This window comes from Dipodomys merriami, unplaced genomic scaffold, assembly GCF_024711535.1.
Source record: "Dipodomys merriami isolate MVZ:Mamm:240054 unplaced genomic scaffold, mDipMer1.0.p SCAF_222, whole genome shotgun sequence".
In the NCBI taxonomy this organism is placed as follows: domain Eukaryota; kingdom Metazoa; phylum Chordata; class Mammalia; order Rodentia; family Heteromyidae; genus Dipodomys; species Dipodomys merriami.
The window spans coordinates 1836646-1859111 of NW_027203627.1; the positions used below are offsets into that span (position 1 = coordinate 1836646).

Below are 22466 nucleotides of genomic sequence, written 5' to 3' on the forward strand. Positions count from 1 at the left end.
TATATATATATATATATATATATATATATATACACATATGTATTTATATCTGTATATATGTGTATATACATATGTACAAATACATGTATATGTATATATACAGATATATATTCAAATATATATTATGAAAACTTTATTTATTTAATATATTTTTGTAAAGATACTGTACAGAGGGTTACAGTTACATGAGTAAGGTAATGAGTACATTTCCCATGGAAGCATTGTTACTTCCTCCTCTGTTTTTCCCATACCATCCCTTCCCTCCCTACCTGCCCACTCCTCCCACCCCCCCCAGAAGTTTTAAACTTCATTTTCAACACAATTTCTTGTACATCTCATTGTCACAATGGGTCAACCTGTATCTTTATTTCAGCATTTTGTTATTTCCCTTCCCTTCCCCAAATTAGAAAATTGTATATACAAGATGCAGGGCACTACAATCAGTGAACCAGGGGTTATACCAATGGGGAAAGAACAGACAAAACAAACAACAAAATCACATAGTACATTATACATACATTAAAATAACAGCAAGAAAGATAAAACCTCTTTTTTCCCTATCTTGGGGGGGGGAGGCGGAGTTAATTTCACTTAGCATCATATTATATGGTCATATGACAGGCTTTTTTCTAACCTGGGCTTTGAACTACGATCATCAGATCTCAGCTCAGATTAAAAGTGTGAGCCACCCATGCTTGGCTTTGCTCAGAATTTTTATCCCAAGGGTCTTCTGCCAGCTCTCATTTGTCTGGGGGAGGAGGAGACACCAGTGGGAAAAGGAATGTAAGCTTTTGGTGGAGGGGGCTAGTGAAGCTAGAACTTTCTGGAAGATGGAGTTCTGTATCTCCATCAGGGCTTCAATGCTTTGGACTTCCAGTATCCACAATCACTTTTTTGGGGGGCTGTAAGTGGGGATTGAACTCAGGGCCTGGATATTGATCTTTAGGCTAGCACTCTACTACATGAGCCATAGCTCCACTCCCATCATTTTGGTGTAAATTGGAGATAAGAGTCTTATAAATTTTCCTGCCTAGGCTAGCTTTGAACCTTGAGCCTCAGATCTCAGTTTCCTGAGTAGCTTGGATTACAGGCATGAGCCACCAGTGCCCAGCTTACAATGACTGTTTAGTGAGAGGTAGCTATAGGCAGCCTGTAGGTAGATGACTTGTTAGATGGGTTTGGTTTAGTACCAGCGAATTGTTCCTGGAACTTAAGCTTGGAGCTTGGGTGCTGTCCCTGAGTTTTTGTGCTCCGGGCTGCTGCTCTATCACTTGAGCCTCAAGTCTACCTCCAGCCTTTTGGTTAATTGGAGATGAGAGTCTCATGAATTTTCAGGATGGCTTTGAATCATGGTCCTCAGATCTCAGCCTCCTGAGTAGGTAGGATTACAGGCATGAGCCAGGTGCCTGACTTAAAAATGAGATATTTTCACATGCAATTCACATGTGTTTCTAGCTCCTCTGGGACACCAGATTTTTTGATAACATTGGTCTTTTTTTGCCAGTCCTGGGGCTTGAACTTAGGACACTGTCCCTGAGCTTCTTTTGATCAAAGCTAGCATGCTACCACTTGAGCCATGGCACCACTTCCGGCTTTTCTATTTATGTGGTACTGAGGAATTGAACCCAGGACTTCATGCATGATAGGCAAGCACTCTATCATTAAGTCACATTTCAAGCCAATATTGATCCTTATACGTCTTCAGTAGTATACTATGAGAAATTGGTTTGTGTGTGTGTGTGTTTGTGCATGCATGCATGTGTGTGCATATGTGTGCGTACATATGAATGAGTATACACCTTGCTTTGCACTTGCCGAGAGCTCTCTAGTTCCAGACCTCTTGACCTGTCTAGCCATTTTAATACTTGATGGCCCAATCATTTATGACACCTGATCCAGGCAATCATTTAACCTTAGAAGTAAGTACATGAGGCCCAGATAAGGTGTGTGACATTATCAGAGTCACACAGCCTCCACCACAGACAGAGTAGGCATTGTTTACATAATATGAAGTGGCCCTGTGGCTCAAGTGGTAGAGTGCCAACTTTGAGCAAAAGAAACAAAAAAGCCAAGAGCAAGTGCAAGATCCTGAGTTCAAATCCTAGTACTGACACAAAAGACAAGGCTTTCTCTGCATCTCTATGTTATGGCATCTCATTTCCCTCAGAGATGATCGTTGTTAAGATTCCTGAGTGCTTACTTCAACATTTTATTTGGATGAATCTAATAAATTCTTTCTCCCCCAGTATTTTAACACAACAGTAATTAGGCCACTCATGGTGTGTGCAGACCTCTTCAATTTTTGCTTAACATTTTTGCTTTCATTTCAGCACACAGGACTCTTTCATTTATCTCTTTTTTTGGCCGGTTGTGGGGCTTGAACTCTGGGCCTGAACACTGTCCCTCAGCATTTCAGCTAAAGCCAAGTGCTCTACCACTTGAGCCACAGTGCCACTTCTGGTTTTCTGGTGGTTTATGGAAGATATGCCAGCCTAGGCTGGCTCTGAACTGTGACCCTCAGATCTCAGCTTCCTGAGTAGCTAGGATTACAGGTGTGAGGCACTGGCACCTGGCTTTATTTATCTTTGATGGTTGCTTATGACAGATGAACGTAGGCTATTAGTCAGGACCAACAAAGTTAATCCACTAAGAAGCACAGACAAGAAACTTCTTAGACTTTGTGGATCCTAGGATCTCTGGACCTACTCTTCTTCCTTCCTCTTCTTTTGAACACTGCTTTAACAATGCAAGGATTATCACTAGCTCACACCAACAGTCTGATGGGGCTACTACCTCTGGTCTCGAATCACAGCTCATTTACTCAGGCCTAAGGTAGAAAAAACAAAATGTAACCACCAGACACTTTGGGGACACATTTCAAGCAAAATCGTGACCAGTCTTGCCTCAACCTTTGCATCTATGAGTAATAGAAGAAATCATGTGGAGACAGTGATTCACAGACTCCGGGCTATTCAGTGGGTACAGCAGAGCTGCTGGAAGCTCTTCAGTCATTCCTTCAGAGAGCTCTGTCCATTGTGATGAAGATTTGTCCCCTGCTAGAGGCTTACCTGGAACTTGTCTTGGAATACAAAATTGGAAAGACTCACCATTTTCTCAATTTGAGAGGGAGGCTCAGAGCATAGCCGCACCCCTCCCCCCAATGCTGCTTTATCACTTTCCTCCTTTTTTTTTTTTTGGTACCACTTCTGTTGTTCACAGTCTTTGGTGATAGCCCTGCTACCCACACTTTTAGGGCCAGTGAGTGGATCCATGTGGAATGGAGGGGAAAGGAGTTGTTTCATCACTTTGGAGGCTTCTGGCTACCATGAACAGAACCCTGTGGCACAAATGAATTTAAATAAACAACATCAGATATATACCACGTGCAGGTACAGAAGGAAGGATGTGTCAAGATAAGACGCAGAGAGTAGCTGGGTGGGGATGCATCATGGTTTATTTTGGCATATCTATTCAACATATTAAGTCCATCTTTGGGAATAAGATGGGTGGCCTTGCTCTAGGAGACATTGTCTGCTGTTGCTTCACAGAGACAGGAAACTTCTCCCCTCCTCCCTTACACCCTTGACATGCATTCCCTCATTGGCCAGAACTGCATCACCTGGCCAATTCCTGAGCCAATCATTGATAAGAGGAATTTAGAAAACAAGCCCTGGCTGAGAAAAATTCTCTGGGGTTGAACAGATAGCTGTTTGGGCTGCCACTGCCCTTTTTAAAAATTCACTGTGTATTTTTGTTTGTCAAGCAGATCACATCTGGGACACTGGCAGAGAGGAAAGTGGGTAGAACTTTTCTTCTTCAGGGGAGAGATAGGGAGAGTTCTTTCTCTGCAAATCCCTTATCTGAGCAAACCTAGGTCCTGGGAATGAATGGACTCGGAGGAAGGCATTAGAGTGACAGGGAGGAAGAGGAAGAGGTGAAGCTTCAGAGTGAAGCCCGCCTCCTACTTCCTTCTCCATCTTTCTTTACTTTTTCTTCTTCTAAAGTTTCTGTTCTCTGCAGAGACCCAAGCATCCAGAATAGAAGCTCCCAATAGATTTATCTACTCATTTATCCTTCTCTGGGAACAATTGCTTTGTTAGCAGTGAAAAGATTTTTTCACCCAATCTTTGTTTTCACCCTTGTGGGCTTTCTGCTTATTATTGGTTGTTTTTTTTTTGTTTTGTTTTGTTTTGTTTTCTTGCTTTTCCTTTTTGTACCAGTCCTGGACACTGTCTCTGAATTATTTTTTGCTCAAGGCTGGCACTCTACCACTTGAGTCACAGCTCCAATTCTGGTGGTTTCTTTTGTTAAATTTTTTTTTGGGGGGGGTCCTGTCATGGGGCCTGAACTCTGGGCCTGGGTGCTGTCCCTCAGCTCTTCAGCTCAAGGCTAGCGCTCTACCACTTGAGCCACAGTGCCACTTTCTGGCTTTTTTTCTTTTTGCTTATGTTGTGCTTAGGAATTGAACCCAGAGCCTCAGGCATGCAAGGCAAGCGCTCAACCACTGAACCACCTTCCCAGCCCTGGTGGTTTCTTTTGGTAGTTAATTAAAAAGAAGAGTCTCACAGGCTTTCCTACCCAAGCTGGCTTTGAACTGCGATCCTTAGATCTCAGCCTCCTGAGTAGTTAGGATGACAGCGGTGAGCCACAGGCTCCTGGCTCTGCTGATTATATTTTAAGCTTAAAATTGAAAAGCTTCTCTTTGAAATCTTCGCTTATGTGTCAAATGTCACTGGAGAGTTGGAACCAATTTACCATGTGTTTATATCATTTCATTCATTCCCTAATGCATTAATTCATTCATAATCCTGTAATATCATAAGCACAAGTCCAATGCTGGCCCTTCTTTCTTGCCATAGGGGGGATTTGGGCATGCCCTTTGAGGCCAGACTCCCAGGAGAGTCAAAGGAAGAAATACCAAGGACTGAGGCAAGTACTGAGAAATATAGTCCCCAAATTCCTTCCATGGAATTTTGCTCCAGAATCCATGCTGCCTGAATCCTGGAATAGGTCACCTGCCTAATCTTGTTTCACAGACAAAGTTGGCACAAGTCAGCTGATGCTTTCTGTTGATCTATCCTCCACATCGTCAGGAAGGAGACCACATAATTACATGACCAGAAGATCATGTGACCGTGTGACCACACGTCTCTTTCGCTGCTCCAAAGATGGCAGACACGTGGGATGGGGAACCACATTGGTTTCTGCATCAGGCTGACTCATTCCTTCTGTCTCTACTCCTTTCCAGCATCACAAATCTTGAGATAATGTTTGCCTGTTCTTCAGTTTTCTGGTCTACCTAATGGGAACAAAGATAACGTTTACCTCACAGGGTGATTGCAAAGATAACTCATGGGAAGTCTCTGGTCTAGGCCCTGCCTCTAACAGTGCTCGATACACTGTATTCTTTTTCCTATCTGAAAGTGTATTTTGGTCCCAAACAGTATTATTTTCATAAGCAGAGAAGCATGATCATATGCTGTTGCTGTTTAGAAGGAGGTCATCAGCAAAAGGTTGTTGCTCAGACTGGATCTCTCTCCTGCTTGGGGGCTCGAGTTGTTTGGTCACCCCATGCCTGTCGCTCCCTCAACATGTTAGAATTGAGCTGCATGTCTCACTTTGAACTATGATAATTGCCAGTAAACACTGGGCATAAACTGCATTGGAAATGATTCTTGAAGAGTTTAGCGGGACAGAAAATACACAAATGCAGAACATAGGCAACTAGACTAAGAGCCTTGACCATTGCCAAATGTAGAGTAGCAAAGAGATCAAGGAGAAAACTCCATGATTATTTCATCCACATGAGTCTCTCTGCCTTCGTTTGTGTGTGTGTGTGTGTGTGTGTGTGTGTGTGTGTGTGTGTGTGTGTGTGTGTGTGTGTTTAAAAGAGACAATATTTTGATGATATTATATTGTGCTATAGATCCCCCAGATTGGTACCCACAGACGGTTTTGCTTGACCCACAGAAGATTTTAGACTTTCAAATTAGTTTGTCAGGTCTGGTGCCTGTGGCTCACACATGTCATCCCAGATACTCAAGAGGCTGAGATCTGAGGATCAAGGTTCAAAGCCAGCCTGAGCAGACCAACTGGAGAGGCTCTTATCTCCAATTAATCAGCAAAAAAGACAGAGGAAGAGGTGTCGTTCAAGTTGGTAGAGCACCAATCTTGAATTTTTTAAAAAGCTAAATCAGAGCATGAAACCCTGAGTTCAAGTTTCAGTGCCCACTACCACACACAAATTAGTTTTCAACATTTAAAGAATAGATGGTTTCATTCTGCATCTGGAGGAATAGATAGCTGGAGTTGAAAATTGCTACCATTAAAAAATGTCATTCTAGCTGGGAGCTGGTGGCTCACATCTGTAATCCTAGCTACTCAGGGGGCTGAGATCTGAGGATCTCGGTTCAAAGCAAGCCGGGGCAGGAAAGTCTGTGAGACTCCTATCTCCAATAAACCACCCGAAAACCGGAAGTAGCGCTGTAGCTCAAGTGGTAGAGCGCTAGCCTTGAGCTGAAGAGCTGAGGGACAGCGCCCAGGCCCAGAGTTCAAGCCCCATGACTGACAAAAAAAGAAAAAAACATCCTTGTTATTATAAAATAAATGATGCACAGAGGGGTTACAGTTCCATAAGTCAAGTCATGAGGACAATTCTTCTTAGCCAGTGGTCACCCCTTCCCATGCTCTCTTGCAGTGTTTCCTCCACTCCCATCTCCACCAGTAAGTTGGATAGTTCATTTAAAAGTGTCCATTGAGTACTGTTACAGCATTGGTTCACCCTTTGTCCCTCCATTTCTATGCCTCCAACTTCCCACCATTTGAAAGGCCAGAAAGGTGATTGGGGGGGGCAGGGGAAAGGGGGCGCTACATTTCCTGGAACTTCATCTCCACTCACCCATATGGATCAGTGGAGTTTGCTGCCTGTATCCCTGAGCAGATCATCTGCTTAGCATGATCCAGATTCTTCTGAGGGTTCTAACTACAGCAAGGCTTGCTCCATTCTTCCAGCCAAAAGGGGAAATAAAGGCAGATTGATATTTTCCTGTCTGTCTGACATTTCACCCCCTGTCCCAGAAAGAATGTGTATCATTAACTTTATTGATCATAACAGCCATTATTTAGTAGAATTTAGGATGATTTCAGCACCTTCTCTCAATGGCTTCTTTTGAATTGTAGGCATTAACTTCTCCCACTTGGTAGAAGAGGAGACAGAAGTTCAAAGAAGCTAAGGAATTTACCAGGCCAACCTCTGATGCAGATTGACTGACAAAACACAACCCCCTGCCCTGGAACATTAAGTAAATATGATAAACTGTACTTCTCCTTTTCTGTTCTTTATCATATCTAAACTGCTACAGGCAAAAGAAATAATAATCCTTGGAGAAGTATAAGATGTTATAGTTGTCTAAAATGGTTCTCATATGGGGCTGGGAAGGTGGCTCAGTGGTAGAGTGCTTGCCTGCATGCATGAGGCCCTGTGTTCTATTCCTCAGCACCACATAAGCAAAAAGAAAAAAATCTGGAAGTGGTGCTGTGGCTCAAGTGGTAGAGCGCTAACCTTGAGCTGAAGAGCTGAGGGACAGCGCCCCGGCCTAGAGTTCAGGCCCAACGACCAGACCCAAAATTTTAAAAAATGGTTCTCATACAACAAAAAGAGATGACTATAAGGTCAACAATGAAATTAAAACAATCCTTTGAAAGACTCATATTACTTAAAGAATAACCTAGATAATCATGTATTTACTACTGAAATTAAGTTTTGAATGTATAAAAATGGCACTGAAGCAATAGAGAATGGCCCTAGTTCTCTCTAACCAAATAGACTTAGGGTCCCATATGCAGTTCCCCCAAGAAATAGACAATAACGAATAAACAAACATGCAGAGAATCACAGGAATTTGCACACACAAAGATGGAAAATCTCAAAGTCCACCCCCTGACCCCTCATGGCAGTGCTGTTAAGCATTGAAAGGGGCCCACTGCTTGTGTCTTCAGGAACACAAGCCAATCTCAAAAGGCAGACACAGAAAACTCCCATAGCACTGGACACAGACCAGGCAGAGACCAAGACCAGAGACCAGGCACAGCAACACCCAGTCAGAGACAGCTCCCACTGCCCCACTGCTCAGCCCACAATTGATATGAAAGAACATAGTGGCCTACCAACCTGAAATCTGCAACAATAGATACAGAAATCTGCCACAGCACTGACAGTCAGCCAAAACCAGTTCTAGGATCAGTAAGTATCAGGCTGGAGCCACTCGCCCCACACAGGAGACCAGTACTGCAGCACTGGTTAGTGACCCACAGAGGTTGATCTGGACCTCTCTCCCTGCTAAGAAGGAACAGCACACTTGAAGCACACAAAGAGGCCTGAGCCCTTCCATATTCCCACCACCCCAACTGCTGGCTTCCAGTGGAAGGCTACAGGAACTCCAACTAGACAGGTGCTAGGACCCTGTATCCCCCATAGCACTGGCTATCCAGAGAAAGGTCAGTGTGAGAACCAACGTTCACTCACCCACAGGGACATGCCCCCTCATCCCAGAGTAGTCCAAATCTCGGCCCTCCCTAACAGACAAGACAGGCACTGGTAGAGGGCTCTCCTGTCAGAAAACACAAACATGTGTGCTAACCAGCCACCTGTAGAGCATTTCCACCAGGAACAGCCAAGTGAATGCATGCACCAGCCCTATACAGGAGTGCAAGCTGCCTAGGTGCCAAACCCTGACGAGAACTGCAGGCCCATTAAACATTTGCAGGTCAAATCACAGGTACATGCTGTCCACCAACAGAGCACACCCTTGTTGGTAGCTGCAGCACTGAACCCTGCCAGGACCCACTGGTCCCTGTCTGGAACTGCAAAAAGAGTAAATGTATGAGCAACAGGCAGAGCACATGTAAACACATACAAGATGCACCAGACCAACTGCTGGTCACTTGTTGGAAGAGAACCAACCCAGGGCCAAGGCACAAAAAAAGCCCTGTGCACAGTGAGGACCCCAATCCTTCTGAAGCCAATGCCTAACCCAGACTCCTGAAGCTAACTTCAGTCCCTGCTGCAGACCAGACCAAGCTCCTTTCAGTTATCCCAGGGCTGATTATGCACACAGGTGCTAGCCAGCTTGGGGACCCTGCTTCAGTTACCCTACCCAGTGTAAACCAGCCCAGGCAAAGTGAAGGCTGTTGGTACCTGACAGGCAAAAATTGGGCCAACAGACAAAGATTAGACTACAGCACCGACAATCCCTGAACCCAAATGCATATACCAAAAGGAAAGATTACAAGAGTCATGGACAGTAAAGAAAACAAACCAAATCCAAAAGCCAGCAGCAATCCAGGAAAGAACTACAGTAACAAGGAAGAAGAAATGGAGGACAAAGAAACCAGTAAAGAAATGATGGCCAAATTGGCCAATGAAATAAAAGGGAAGATGGAAAAGCAATTTCAAGAACACAAAAAGAAATATCAAAGAACTTCCAACACTTCAAAAAAGATACAGACAAAAATAGACACAGTATATACCTCATTAAAAGATAGAATTAACAATGAGACCTGATATAGGAACCATAAGTTGTCAATTTCCACAATGCAAACCATAATGGAAGCTATAGGTAACATAATAAGTGAGATGGAAAATAGAATATCAGGAGTTGAGGATAAAACAGAGAATCTGGAACAGCAATTAATAGGTATGGAAAAAAGAACTCAAAAATTACCAAAAGGAAATCCAAGAATTGGCAGAAAAAGCCAAGAACTCAAATCAACATATAAATTGGGATAGGTGAGATGGAAAAATTTCAAAAGAGTTATGGAACACCTATTCAATAAGATCATTACAGAAAATTTCCCCAGTCTTAAGAGAGAAAATCTCACCTGCATAACAGAAGCATATAGAACACCTAGTAGACACGATCCTAGAACACTTCTATACATATCATAGTAAAACCATTAGACCTGAGTAGCAAGGAACTGATTTTAAATGCCACAAAATCAAAGAAGGAATTACATTACAATGGAAAAATCAAAATCGCTGAGGACCTTTCCACATAAACCCTCAATGCAAAGAGCCTGATAATGTAGTTTCCAACAACTGCCTACTCAAATTGGTGTACCCAGAGAAGCTATCGAAATGAAAACCTTTCATGACAAAAATTAAAGAAATTCATGAACACTAAACCCACACTGCAAAAAATAATAAAAGAAGAATACAATCTGAAGAAAACAATTAAGATCAGGGAATCATATCAGACAGAAATCACTAGAAGATGAATTTAGTAAGCGCAGGGAAAGGAAAGAAGCAACAAGAAAACAAGAAAATGGCAGATAACATAACACATCTCTCTCTAATAATCCTAAACATTAACACACTCAAATTCTCCAATCAAAAGAAAAAGAACTACAGACTGGCTCAGAAAAGAAGATCCATGGGGGAGTTAGGGGGTGAGGGGAGATGGGAAGGAATGGGAAGGGATGGGACGGGGAAACAAAGGAGGAGGCAACAATACTTGATAATAAATGTACTCATTACTTTGCCCATGTAATTGTAACCCCTCTGTACAGTATTTTCACAATATAAATAAATAAATAGCAAAAAAAAGAAAGAAAACAAGATCTATTAATTTATTGTCTCCAAGAGACCCATCTCACAGCCAAAGTAAAAACAAACTCCAAGTCATGTTATTGAAAAGATCTTCCACCCAAATGTACCCTGTAAGAAGGCAGTAGTCACCATATGGATATCTGATAAAAAACAGACTTCTCATTAAAATCAGTACAAAAAGACAATGTAGGTCCCTACATATTAATAAAGGGAATGATCCATAAAGAGAAAATCATAGTGGTCAATGTCTGTGCACCAAACAATAGCGCATCTAAATGTGTTAAACAAAAACTCTTGGATTTACAGAACAAGAAAGACCCAAACAAAATAATAGTGGGAGAGTTTCACACTCCATTCTCACCAAAGGACAGGTCAATCAAACAAAACAAACCAAGAAGCGTCTGAACTAAATGACACCATAACCTCTTCTCAGTAGCTTGTGGAACATTCTCCAAAATAGATAATTTTATAGTTCACATAAAGAACCTAAACAAATAAAGAGAATTGACATAATCCCTTGCATCCTATTAGACCATAGTGGAATTAAACTAGTTTGTAAGAACAAAGCATACTGTAGAAATTAGTCAAATACAGGGAGGCTGAACAGCACACTACTGAGTAACACCTGGGTCACAGAAGAAATTAGAAAGTTCTTCCAATTCAATGAAAATGGAAACACATCACAACAGCACCTCTGGTATACGGCAATAACAGTGCTGAAGGGAAAGACCTAAGCATAAAGAAAACAGAAGCAGCTCAAGTAAATAATCTCATGATATAATTAAAATTGCTAGAAAAGGAAGAAAAAAGTTAAATCTAAAGCTACATGGAGAGAGATGTTAAAAAAGGTTATGGCAGAAATCGAGATAGAAATTTTTTAAATATACCTGAAATTAATACAACAAAAAGCTTCTTCTTTAAAAAGTGATTAAATTGACAGACCACTTGTGAGGTTACCAAAAATGAAGAAGAAGGAGGAGGAGAAGGAGGAGGAGGAGGAGGAGGAGGAGGAGGAGGAGGAGGAGGAGGAGGAGGAGGAGGAGGAGGAGGAGGAGGAGGAGGAGGAGAAGGAGGAGGAGGAGAAGGAGGAGGAGGAGGAGGAGGAGGAGGAGGAGGAGGAGGAGGAGGAGGAGGAGGAGGAGGAGGAGGAGGAGGAGGAGGAGGAGGAGGAGGAGGAGGAGGGGAGACAAACCAACAAGATCTGGGATGCCACATGAAAAATTACAAAGTAGGCTTCATCCCACAGATGCAAGATACATACACAAGATATATACATACATACCTACATGCCACATATGCAAATCCATAAATGCAATTCAGCACATCAACAGAGCCAAGATCAAGAACCACATGATCATCTCAACCGATGTACAAACAGCCTTTGACAAAATCCATCCACTCCTATTCAAAGAATATAAGGCACTTATATTCAAAGAACAGAAGGAAAATTCTTTAAAGCAACAAAAGTAACATATCATAGACCAACAGCCAAAAGAATACTACATGGGGAAAAACTAGAACCATTTTCCCTAAAATCAGAAACAATGCATAGATGCCCACTTTCTCCATTCTGCTTCAATATGGTTACAGGATCCTTAGCCAGAGAAGTAAGGCAAGAAAAGCACATTCAAGGGATCCACATAAGGACAGAAGAAATGAAACTATCCTTATTTGCAGATGACATTCTGTTATATCTGAAGGACCCCAAATACTCCACTCCCAAACTCATAATAGACCACTTCAGCAAAGTAGCAGAATACAAAATTAATCCACAAAAATGAGCAACCTTTGTGTATGCCAACAATGTTCAAGCAGAAAGGGAAATCCTGAAAACAACACAATTTGCAATAGCCTCAAATATATATATATAGGAATTAACCTAACCAAAGATGTAAAAGATCTATTTAGTAAAAACTATATACATCTAAAAAAGAAATCAGACACTAGGAAAGTGAAAGACCTCTCATGTTCTTGGAGAGGTACAATCAATATTGTGAAAAAGGCTATACTGCCAAGCACCAGTAGCTCACACTTGTAATCCTAGCTACTCAGGAGGCTGAGATCTGAGGATCACAGTTCAAAGCCAGCTCAGGCAGGACCAAGGCCCCGAGTTCAAGCCCCATGACCAACCAAAAAAAAAAATGAAAAAAAAATGGCCCAATAATATAAACATTAAATGAAATCCCCACCAAAATCCCAATGGTGTTCTTTACTGAAATAGAGAAAACAAATAAAAAAATTCATGTGGAACAACAAAAGACCTAAAATAGGCAAAGAAATTCAAGTTCTACAAGGAGCCATGATAATAAAAACAGCTTGGTATTAGTACCAAAATAGAACCAAAGACCAATGAGATTAGAAGACCTAGAAGTAACACCACATACTTTCAGTTATCTGATATTCAACAATGGATCCAAATACATACAGTAGGGAAAACATAGCCTCTTCAACTATTGGTGCTGGAAAAACCAGGAAGCCACATGCATGTTTGTCAACATGCACAAACATCAATTCAAAATGGATTAAAGACCTCAACCTCAGACTCAAAACTCTGAAACTACTGTAAGACAGTGTAGGAGAGACTTTAGAACTTATAGGCTCAGGCAGGAATTTCCTAAATCAAATCCCAGGGGAACTACAGATTGGAGAAAGACTCGACAAATGAAAAGACATAGGTACTAAACAAGGAAGACAGCCAATCAATTGGGAAAAATCACTACCAGCAATACATCAGACAAGGCCTAATATTCCATATAAACAGGGAACTCAAGAAACTAAGCCCCTCCCAAGTCTAATAAACCAATCACTAAATGGGCAATGGACCTCAAAGGAGGTTTCTTAGAATACAAGGTAAAAATGGCAAAGAAACTGTCATCCCTGGCCATAAAGGAGATTTAAATCAAAACAGTCCTGAGATACCATCTCACCCCAGTTAGACTGGCCAATATTCTGAATTCAGACAAAAACAAATGCTGGCGGGGATGTGGAGAAAAAGGAACCTATTGCACTACTGGAGGGTGTAAACTAATACAACCACTCTGGAAAGCAGTCTGGAGGTTCCTCAAAAAACTAAACATAGACCTTCCCAAAATCCAGCCATACCACTCCTAGGCATTTATTCTGAGCATCATGAACCAGAATATGAACAGGATACCTGCACATCCAAGTTCATTGCTGCAATATTCACAACCTCCCACAAGAAGCACTCAGATGTCCCACAACAGATGAATGGATACAAAAAATGTGGTACCTATAGCCAATGGAATTTTAAACAGCCATTACAAAGGATAAAATAATGGCATTTGTAGGGGAATGGATGTAACTAGAACAAATCATGTTGAGCAAGGTAAGCCAAGATTATGGAGACAAAAGGTGCATGAGCTGGGCGTCAGTGGCTCACGCCTGTAATCCTAGCTACTCAGGAGGATCACAGTTCAAAGCCAGCCCGGGCAGGAAAGACTGTGAGACTCCTATCTCCAATAAACCACTAGAAAAATGGAAGTGGCGCTGTAGCTCAAGTGGTAGAGCACTCGCCTTGAGCTGAAGAGCTGAGGGACAGCGACCAAGCCCAAAGTTCAAGCCTCATGACCAACAACAACAACAAAAAAGGTGCATGTTCTCTCTGATATGCAGATGTTAGATTTAAAGCACAACAAGATATGATCAAGTATACAGGGTTCTAGACACAGATATATAGTGAGACCAAAAGAGGATAGACTTAGGAGAAAAGCACTAAAATGTAATACACAAGCAGCTCTTCATATATATATATATATATATATATATATATATATATATATATATATATATATATATATATAAAAATCATAGACATATATATATAAAATCATACACATATTGAAAAGAACTCCAAAGAAAACAAAGAACTTTTTCTTAATTTGTCTTATCATTTTTAGATTACTCTATTTTTTTACCTCATATATGGTGTATTCACATGCATATGTGAAAAACGGTGGGGACAGAGCACAGAATCAGTGGAAGACAAGTAAAAATAGATAGCAGTGGGGCTCATCAACTGCATTGGACATTGATGTAAGTGAACCAAGCAACTCGTGGAGGAGATGGAAAGAAAGGAAAGAGAGAATGAGGGAACAGATGATACTAAGGAAAAGGAAAGAAATGTACTTATCACCTGACATATGTAAATGTAACCTCATTGTATATCACATCTAAAACATCAATAAAGTAATTTTTTAAAGCTATGTATAATGGGGAATGGTAATACTCAGCACTGTGGAGGCAGAAGCAAGGGGACTGCAAGTTCAAAGCCATCTCTACAGTAAAATTTTTTGTCTCAAAAAAACAAAAAAAGGATATGGATGTTACAGGTCTTGATAGACCATGTGAGGTTCTGGGTTAGATCTCTAGCACAAAACAAAACAACAACAACAAGAACTACTCTTTGTATAATTAATTTACAGTGATAATTACTGAAAGAAATGGCCTATATAGGGCTGGGAAGGTGGCTCAGTGGTAGAGCGCTTGCCTTGCATGCATGAGGCCCTGGGTTCGATTCCTCAGCACCACATAAGCAAAAAGAAAAAAAACACGGAAGTGGCACTGTGGCTCAAGTGGTAGAGTGCTAGCCTTGAGCTGAAGAGCTGAGGGACAGCGCCCAGGCCCAGAGTTCAGGCCCCACGACTGGACCCAAAAATAAATAAATTAATTAAAATGCCAAAAAATATTAAAAAAAAAAAGAAATGGCCTATATAAATAAAAACCAAGAAAGAAACCAACTAAAATGGTGCACAATAGAATCTGGCAGGGGGGAAAACTACAAAGGAAACATCACATCTGCAAAATCTAGTTTCAAGAAACATTAGTATGTATAAAAATCTTCAATATATAATTAATTTTTTTAAAAAAGTTTTTAATTCCTCCTGAAACCTCTAGACCAATTTTTTTTTTCACTGAAGAAAAATGTCAGGTGATTTTGACACAGTAAATAATTTTACAATAAATGATGTCCTAGGAGTTGGCACTTGTAGTTTTAAAACGTGGCTTGGGAAAATTGGGAGGGAGCAGAGGAAGGGCTGATATTGTCCAAAAGAAATGGACTCATTAATTGCCTTATGAAATTGTAACCATTCTGTACATCAACTATATAATTATAAAAATATTTTTAAATATGCCAAGTTAAAAAAAAAAAAAACCTCAGAAGAGTTCCGGGAAGATGGCGGAGGAGAAGCTGGAATCTGAACAAGCTCTCGCATAGAAAGTAGTTTTAGAGTTCCAGTAAACAGTCCTAAGCCAGAGAATCACACCAAGTGTGCCATCACAGGACAGAGAGTTAGACAAGAGAGGGGAAGCCAAGGAAACGCATCAGTTGCCGCTCCGGCGGCGGCGGGGTCGCGGCGGCAACCACCGCCGCGGAGTCATACCTGAGACACAGAGAGCCGGAGATGAAGGAGCCAGACGCAGCGGACAAGCGGATTCTACTCAACACCAACAAGAACCGACAAGAAGCAAACATCTTCATCCTGCTGTTTGCAGACCAGAGACGACCCAGGATCCAAGACTCGGCGTGAGTACAAGCCCGAAGTCCTCACTCCTCAGGGAGCAGAGGAGGGAAGGCCACCCCTCCCCCCCCCAGCACCGGTGATCTCCATCTTGGATACCGACAAAGCTCGGAGGAGCTTCTAGCTCCAGCTCAGGCCTTGGAATAAAATGAGTCATTTAGCAGGTCACAAGAACTTAACGGCGAAGTGACCTGCCAGACTCAGCTCCATCCAGGGAAAAGTCACCCAGCTCAGGCGCCAGCCATCGGAGTGCCTTGCCTCACTGGGTAACCAGAGCCAGAGGCTGCCCCTCCCTCTAGCAGCCACCACAATCAATTGAAAAACAGAAACCCTGAGAATGGCTCCAGGCTGGGCACTGTGAGCTTTATCACAAAATAGCCCCAGGGAAAAGCTACTGTTTGTTGAAAGGCCTCAACTCTACCCAGAACCTAGCCTCATCACCACATCCCCCTCTTTTGTGACTCTCAAAGCAGACCACCCTCCCAGAAAACTAACCTGGGAGGGGGAATCTCAAAATCTTGGGTAAAGCAGAGCATTTTTCTGCCTCTTCCAACCAACCGACTTAAGAAACCAATCAAGCCACAGTTCCTCAAGCTGACCAGAGACTCCAACAAGAGACTGGTGGCAGACAAAAGGGAGATACAGGATTCTTCCCACTCCTCCCCCCCCCCAAAAAAAAAAATCAAAAGACTTTTTTTTTCTTTTTCTTTTTTTCTTCTTCTTCTTCTTCTTTTCTTTTTTTTGGCTTGTTTTTTGTTTTTTGTTACCTTATATATATATATATATATATATATATATATATATATATATATATATATATATATATATATATATATAAATTTTTTTCCCTTCTAAAACTTTTATTAATCTTTAATTTTTGCCTCTTCTGAAAAAATAATTGTTTTCCAGTAACTTTTTTTTTTCTCATCTTATAATTTTTATTTTAGGAATACGTGAATAAGAGTTTTCCTTTCTTTTCTTGTCTTCTTTCTCTTTTTCTTTCTTTCTTAATTATCTTTTTGTTTTTTATCTAGCTCTACTGAACTTCTGATCTTTTCTTCTCCCTTTCCCATCCTTAAAGCTTTTCACATCTCCTCTATGTCCCTCCCCTTCTCTGAACATATTCACATTCCTCTCTAAATAGACGGTCTTTTAAGCTCTATAATAACATTAATTTTTACGTTTCTATTCTTTTTCTGGTCTCTCTTTATTCCCCTTTCCGTCTCTTCTTTTTCTCTCTCTCTCTACTTGCATTCTACCCAACCCATTTCCTGCACTGTGATTAGGACATAGTTAACTCTCCCTGTGCCTCCCCACACCAATCTATTCCTATTTTTTACCCACATCTCTCCCTAATCCTAATAATTTCTGGTTTTCCAAATTCTTTTCTGCGGTTCGAAGTCCTTTAACATATACTCGTTTGATGTTGAATAGATGTATCTGTTGAACTAGATTGTATCTGTAGACTATTGACTGTACAAATGCAAACTTTGGTTGATGCTTGCCTTAAGATATTGTTCTAGCACAAAACTGGTGCAATCTTTATCTCAAATGGGCCGAGTAAGCCGGAAAAACACAAGAAAAATGGCAAATTCGGGTATCTCAATTCCCAACCTGGATAATCAGGGATTAGAACAGATAAAGAATAATCCAGAGGAGAGTTCCCAAATAGCTCTACAAACACTAATAGCAAACATGATAAATGAGAAGTTTGACAATGTACAAAGGACTCTGTATGAGTGTGATAGGGAGAGAGAGGAGGCATCCCAGAAGTTTATACAGGAATATCATAAGCGTGAGGAAGCTTCTCAAAAACGGATACAGGATTTGCGTGAACAACTTGAGAATACTCAAAGAGAAAGGGAGGAATGGCGTGAGCAGGCAGAGAACACTCAAAGAGAACTGCAGGAATCCCACAGAAGGGAGGAAACTAATCAAAGAGTAATTCACGAATTAAGAGACCAGGTAGAGAATACACAAAGATCACTAAAGGCATTCATGGAATCCATTAACAAAGAGCTGAAGGAAGTCAGGGAGACCACAAAGGGAATGCTGAATGGAACCCAACAGAAGGAATGGGAGTCCAAAGAAACCATAACCAATCAACTAAGTGATTTGAGAACAAACACTGAACACCAAATTAAGGAAGTAAAGAAATTCATACAAGACCTAAAACAGAGCTTCAACAAAGAACTTGAAGCCATCAAAGCTGACCAATTAGAAGGAAAAGAAATAAAAAACAAAGTAGAGAGTCTTGATAGCAGGTTAGACCATGCAGAAGATCGAATCTCAGGGATTGAAGACAGCCTAGATATTATAGAGAAAGAACATACAACCATCCAAGACAAGTCCAAGAAATATGATAGGTCTATCCAACACCTGGAAGACACCATCAGAAGGCCCAATCTAAGGATAATGGGTGTAGAGGAGCACCTAGAAACAGAAGTTAATGGTCTAGGAAATTTGTTTAACAGGATCCTAGCAGAGAACTTCCCAAACATACAAAAAGATAGGCCTATTCAGATAGAAGAAGCTTTTAGAACCCCAAATAGACCAGACCAGAATAGGACATCCCACCGTCACATTATAATCCACACAGGATCAACCCAGACCAAGGAAAAGATCCTTAAAGCTGTCAAGGAGAAAAGGTTAATCACCTATAAAGGGAAACCAATTAGAATTACCTCAGATTTCTCAGCAGAGACAATCAAAGCAAGAAGAGCCTGGAATGACGTGTGCCATGCCCTAAAAACAAACAACTATCAACCAAGAATGCTGTGCCCAGCTAAACTCTCCTTCATAACTGAAGGCCAAATAAAAACCTTCCATAGCAAAGAAAAATTGAAACAATACATCTCCACCAAACCAGCCCTGCAAAAGATTCTTAAAGATGTCCTACACATAGAAAACGAACAAGAACGCAACAAAGGCCAAGAAACTGCACCCAAACTGAGAATCCAAGAACCTTAGGAAGAACCCAGTTTTCACAGCCCCCAAGAAGGTGGATAACATGGCAGGAACTCCCAAATACCTCTCAGTCCTATCTCTTAACCTTAACGGACTGAACTCTCCAATTAAGCGACATAGACTGTCTAGTTGGATTAAAAAAACAAGACCCTTCTATCTGCTGCCTGCAGGAATCACATCTCGCCTGTAAAAACAAACATATTTTCAAGGTTAAAGGCTGGAACAAAATCTACCAAGCAAACGGCCCTCATAAACAGGCGGGAGTTGCAATCCTAATATCAGATAAAATAGACTTCAAATTAAAATTCGTGAGAAGAGATAAAGAAGGTCGCTACATACTAATTAAAGGATCTCTCCTTCAGGAGGATATTACAATTCTAAATATCTATTCGCCAAACAATGGAGCACCCAAATTTATCAAAGAAACACTACTTTCCCTCAAATCCCATATAGATCCAAAGACATTAATTGTTGGGGATTTTAACACACCACTCTCCCCACTAGATAGATCAACTTGGCAAAAACTCAACAGAGAAACCGCAGATCTAAACAGCTGCATAGATCAACTAGACTTAACAGACATTTACCGAACATTTCACCCAGCAGCATCAGAATACACGTTCTTCTCAGCAGCACATGGAACGTTTTCTAAAATAGACCACATTTTAGGCTACAAAGCAAACTTGTCTAAATTCAGAAACATTGAAGTTATACCTTGCATTCTCTCTGACCACAAGGGAATAAAATTAGAACTCAACACCAAAAGTCACCAAAGAAAGCCCGGTATCACATGGATGCTGAACAACACCCTGCTGAATCATGAGTGGGTCATGGAAGAGATTAGAAAGGAAATTCAAATGTTCATGCTATTCAACAAAAATGAACACACAAATTACCAGCTCCTCTGGGACACAGCAAAGGCAGTACTCAGAGGCAAGTTTATAGCTCTGAGCTCCTACATCAACAAATTGGAGAGATCGGAAACTAACAATTTAATGACACATCTAAACCTCCTTGAAAAAGAGCAGCAAGATAAACCCCAATCCAGTAGATGGAAAGAAATAATCAAAATTAAATCAGAATTAAATGAATTAGAATCCAAAAAAACTATAGAAAGAATCAACAAAACAAAGAGTTGGTTCTTCGAAAAACTTAACAAAATTGACAGACCCTTAGCAAACCTTATCAGAAAAAGGAGAGAACACACCCAAATTAATAAACTCAGAGATGAGAATGGAAACATCACCACGGAAACAACCAAGATTCAGAACATTATAAGGGAATACTTCTCAAAACTTTATGCTAATAAGTTTGAGAACTTGACAGAAATGGACCTTTTCCTAGCAAATATTGACATGCCAAAACTAAACCAAGATGAGTTAAACCAGCTTAACAGGCCCATATCAAGCATTGAAATAGAAACAGCAATAAGAGACCTCCCAGCTAAGAAAAGTCCAGGACCAGATGGTTTTACAGCGGAATTTTACAAGGCCTTCAAAGCAGAGCTCACACCAATACTCCTCCAACTCTTCAATGAAATTGAAAGAGAAAGCTCAATACCGAACACATTCTATGAAGCCATCATAACCCTCATGCCAAAACCAGGCAGGGACTCATCAAAGAAAGAGAACTATAGACCCATTTCTTTGATGAACATTGATGCAAAACTTCTCAACAAAATTTTGGCCAATCGACTTCAACAATTCATCCAAAAAATCATACACCATGATCAAACAGGATTCATTTCAGGGATGCAAAGCTGGTTCAATATACGCAAATCAATTAATATTATTCATCACATAAACAGGAGCAAGAATAAGAACCACATGGTTATCTCAATAGATGCAGAAAAAGCATTTGACAAGATCCAACACCCCTTTATGATGAAGGTTCTGGAAAAATTAGGAATCCATGGAACATTCCTCAATACAATAAAGGCTGTATATGACAAACCTACAGCCAGCATTATACTCAATGGTGAAAAACTAAAGCCATTTCCTCTTAACTCAGGAACAAGACAAGGATATCCACTCTCTCCAATTCTCTTCAATCTAGTATTAGAATGCCTAGCTACAACAATAATACAAGATGCAGACATAAAGGGGATCCAAATAGGGAAAGAAGAAATAAAACTCTCCCTCTTTGCAGATGACATGATCTTGTATTTAAAGAATCCCATAGAATCCACTCCCAAATTACTCAAGCTGATTCAAAACTTTGGCAAAGTAGCAGGTTATAAAATTAACCCCCCCAAATCAATGGCTTTTCTATATGCCAACAATGAGAAAAGTGTGGCTGAAATTAGGAAAGCAACTCCATTTGTAATAGCCCCACAAAAAATAAAATACCTAGGAATTAACTTAACCAAAGAAGTGAAGGACCTCTATGATGAAAACTTTAAAATCTTGAAAAAGGAAATCAACACAGAACTTAAAAAATGGCAAAACCTCCCATGCTCCTGGATTGGCAAGATTAACATCGTGAAAATGGCAATACTTCCCAAGGCTATCTACAAATTCAACGCGATACCTATCAAAATTCCACCCTCATTCTTCAAGGAAATAGAGGAGGCAATCCAAAAATTCATATGGAACAATAAAAGACCCCGAATAGCAAAAACGCTCCTCAATGGAAAGAACACTGCTGGAGGAATATCAATACCAAATTTAAACTCTACTATGAAGCCATAGTAATCAAAACAGCTTGGTATTGGCATAAGAACAGACCTGAGGACCAATGGAATAGAATTGAAAACCCAGAAATGAACCTACAGACCTATAGCCATCTAATCTTTGATAAGGAAGCTAAAACAATAGAATGGAAGAAAGACAGCCTCTTCAGTAAATGGTGCTGGCAAAATTGGTTAACTACATGTAGAAAAATAAAGCTAGATCCTTATATATCACCCTGCACCCGAATCAACTCCAAATGGTTCAAAGACCTTGAACTCAAAGCAGACACTCTGAAAACATTACAGGATGGAATAGGAGAAACCCTAGGTCTCCTTGGCTCAGGTCGAAATTTTCTGAATAGAGACCCGGAAGCACAACAAATCAAAGAAAGGTTGGACAAATGGGATTGCATAAGATTGCAGAGCTTCTGCAGGGCAAATGACATAGCTGGCAAGATCAATAGAAAGCCCACCGATTGGGATGAGATCTTTACTAGCCATACAACGGACAAGGGTCTCATATCTAAAATATACTTGGACCTCAAAAAATTAAACCCTCCAACAACAAATCCTCAAAGAAACAACTGCCCAATAAATAAGTGGGCGAAAGACTTAAAGAGAAGCTTCTCTGAAGAAGAAACAAGGATGGCCAATAGACACATGAAGAAATGTTCAACATCCC

At 40.8% G+C, this 22466-nt stretch overlaps 1 long non-coding RNA gene across 9 annotated transcripts in view; it reads right to left on the bottom strand.

Annotated features, from left to right (window-relative positions):
- Positions 1–3221: 3221 nt before the first annotated feature.
- The window catches only part of LOC138835017 (uncharacterized), a 50842-nt gene continuing 31597 nt past the window's right edge, over positions 3222–22466 (bottom strand). For 7 of the 9 annotated variants that reach the window (XR_011374348.1, XR_011374347.1, XR_011374344.1 and 4 more), the window contains one exon: positions 4047–5299. This is a non-coding gene — a long non-coding RNA (uncharacterized lncRNA). Of the gene's footprint in view, positions 3338–4046; positions 5300–6898; positions 7069–22466 lie in introns of those variants that run through there. The other 2 variants (XR_011374351.1, XR_011374349.1) reach the window with 2 other exon arrangements.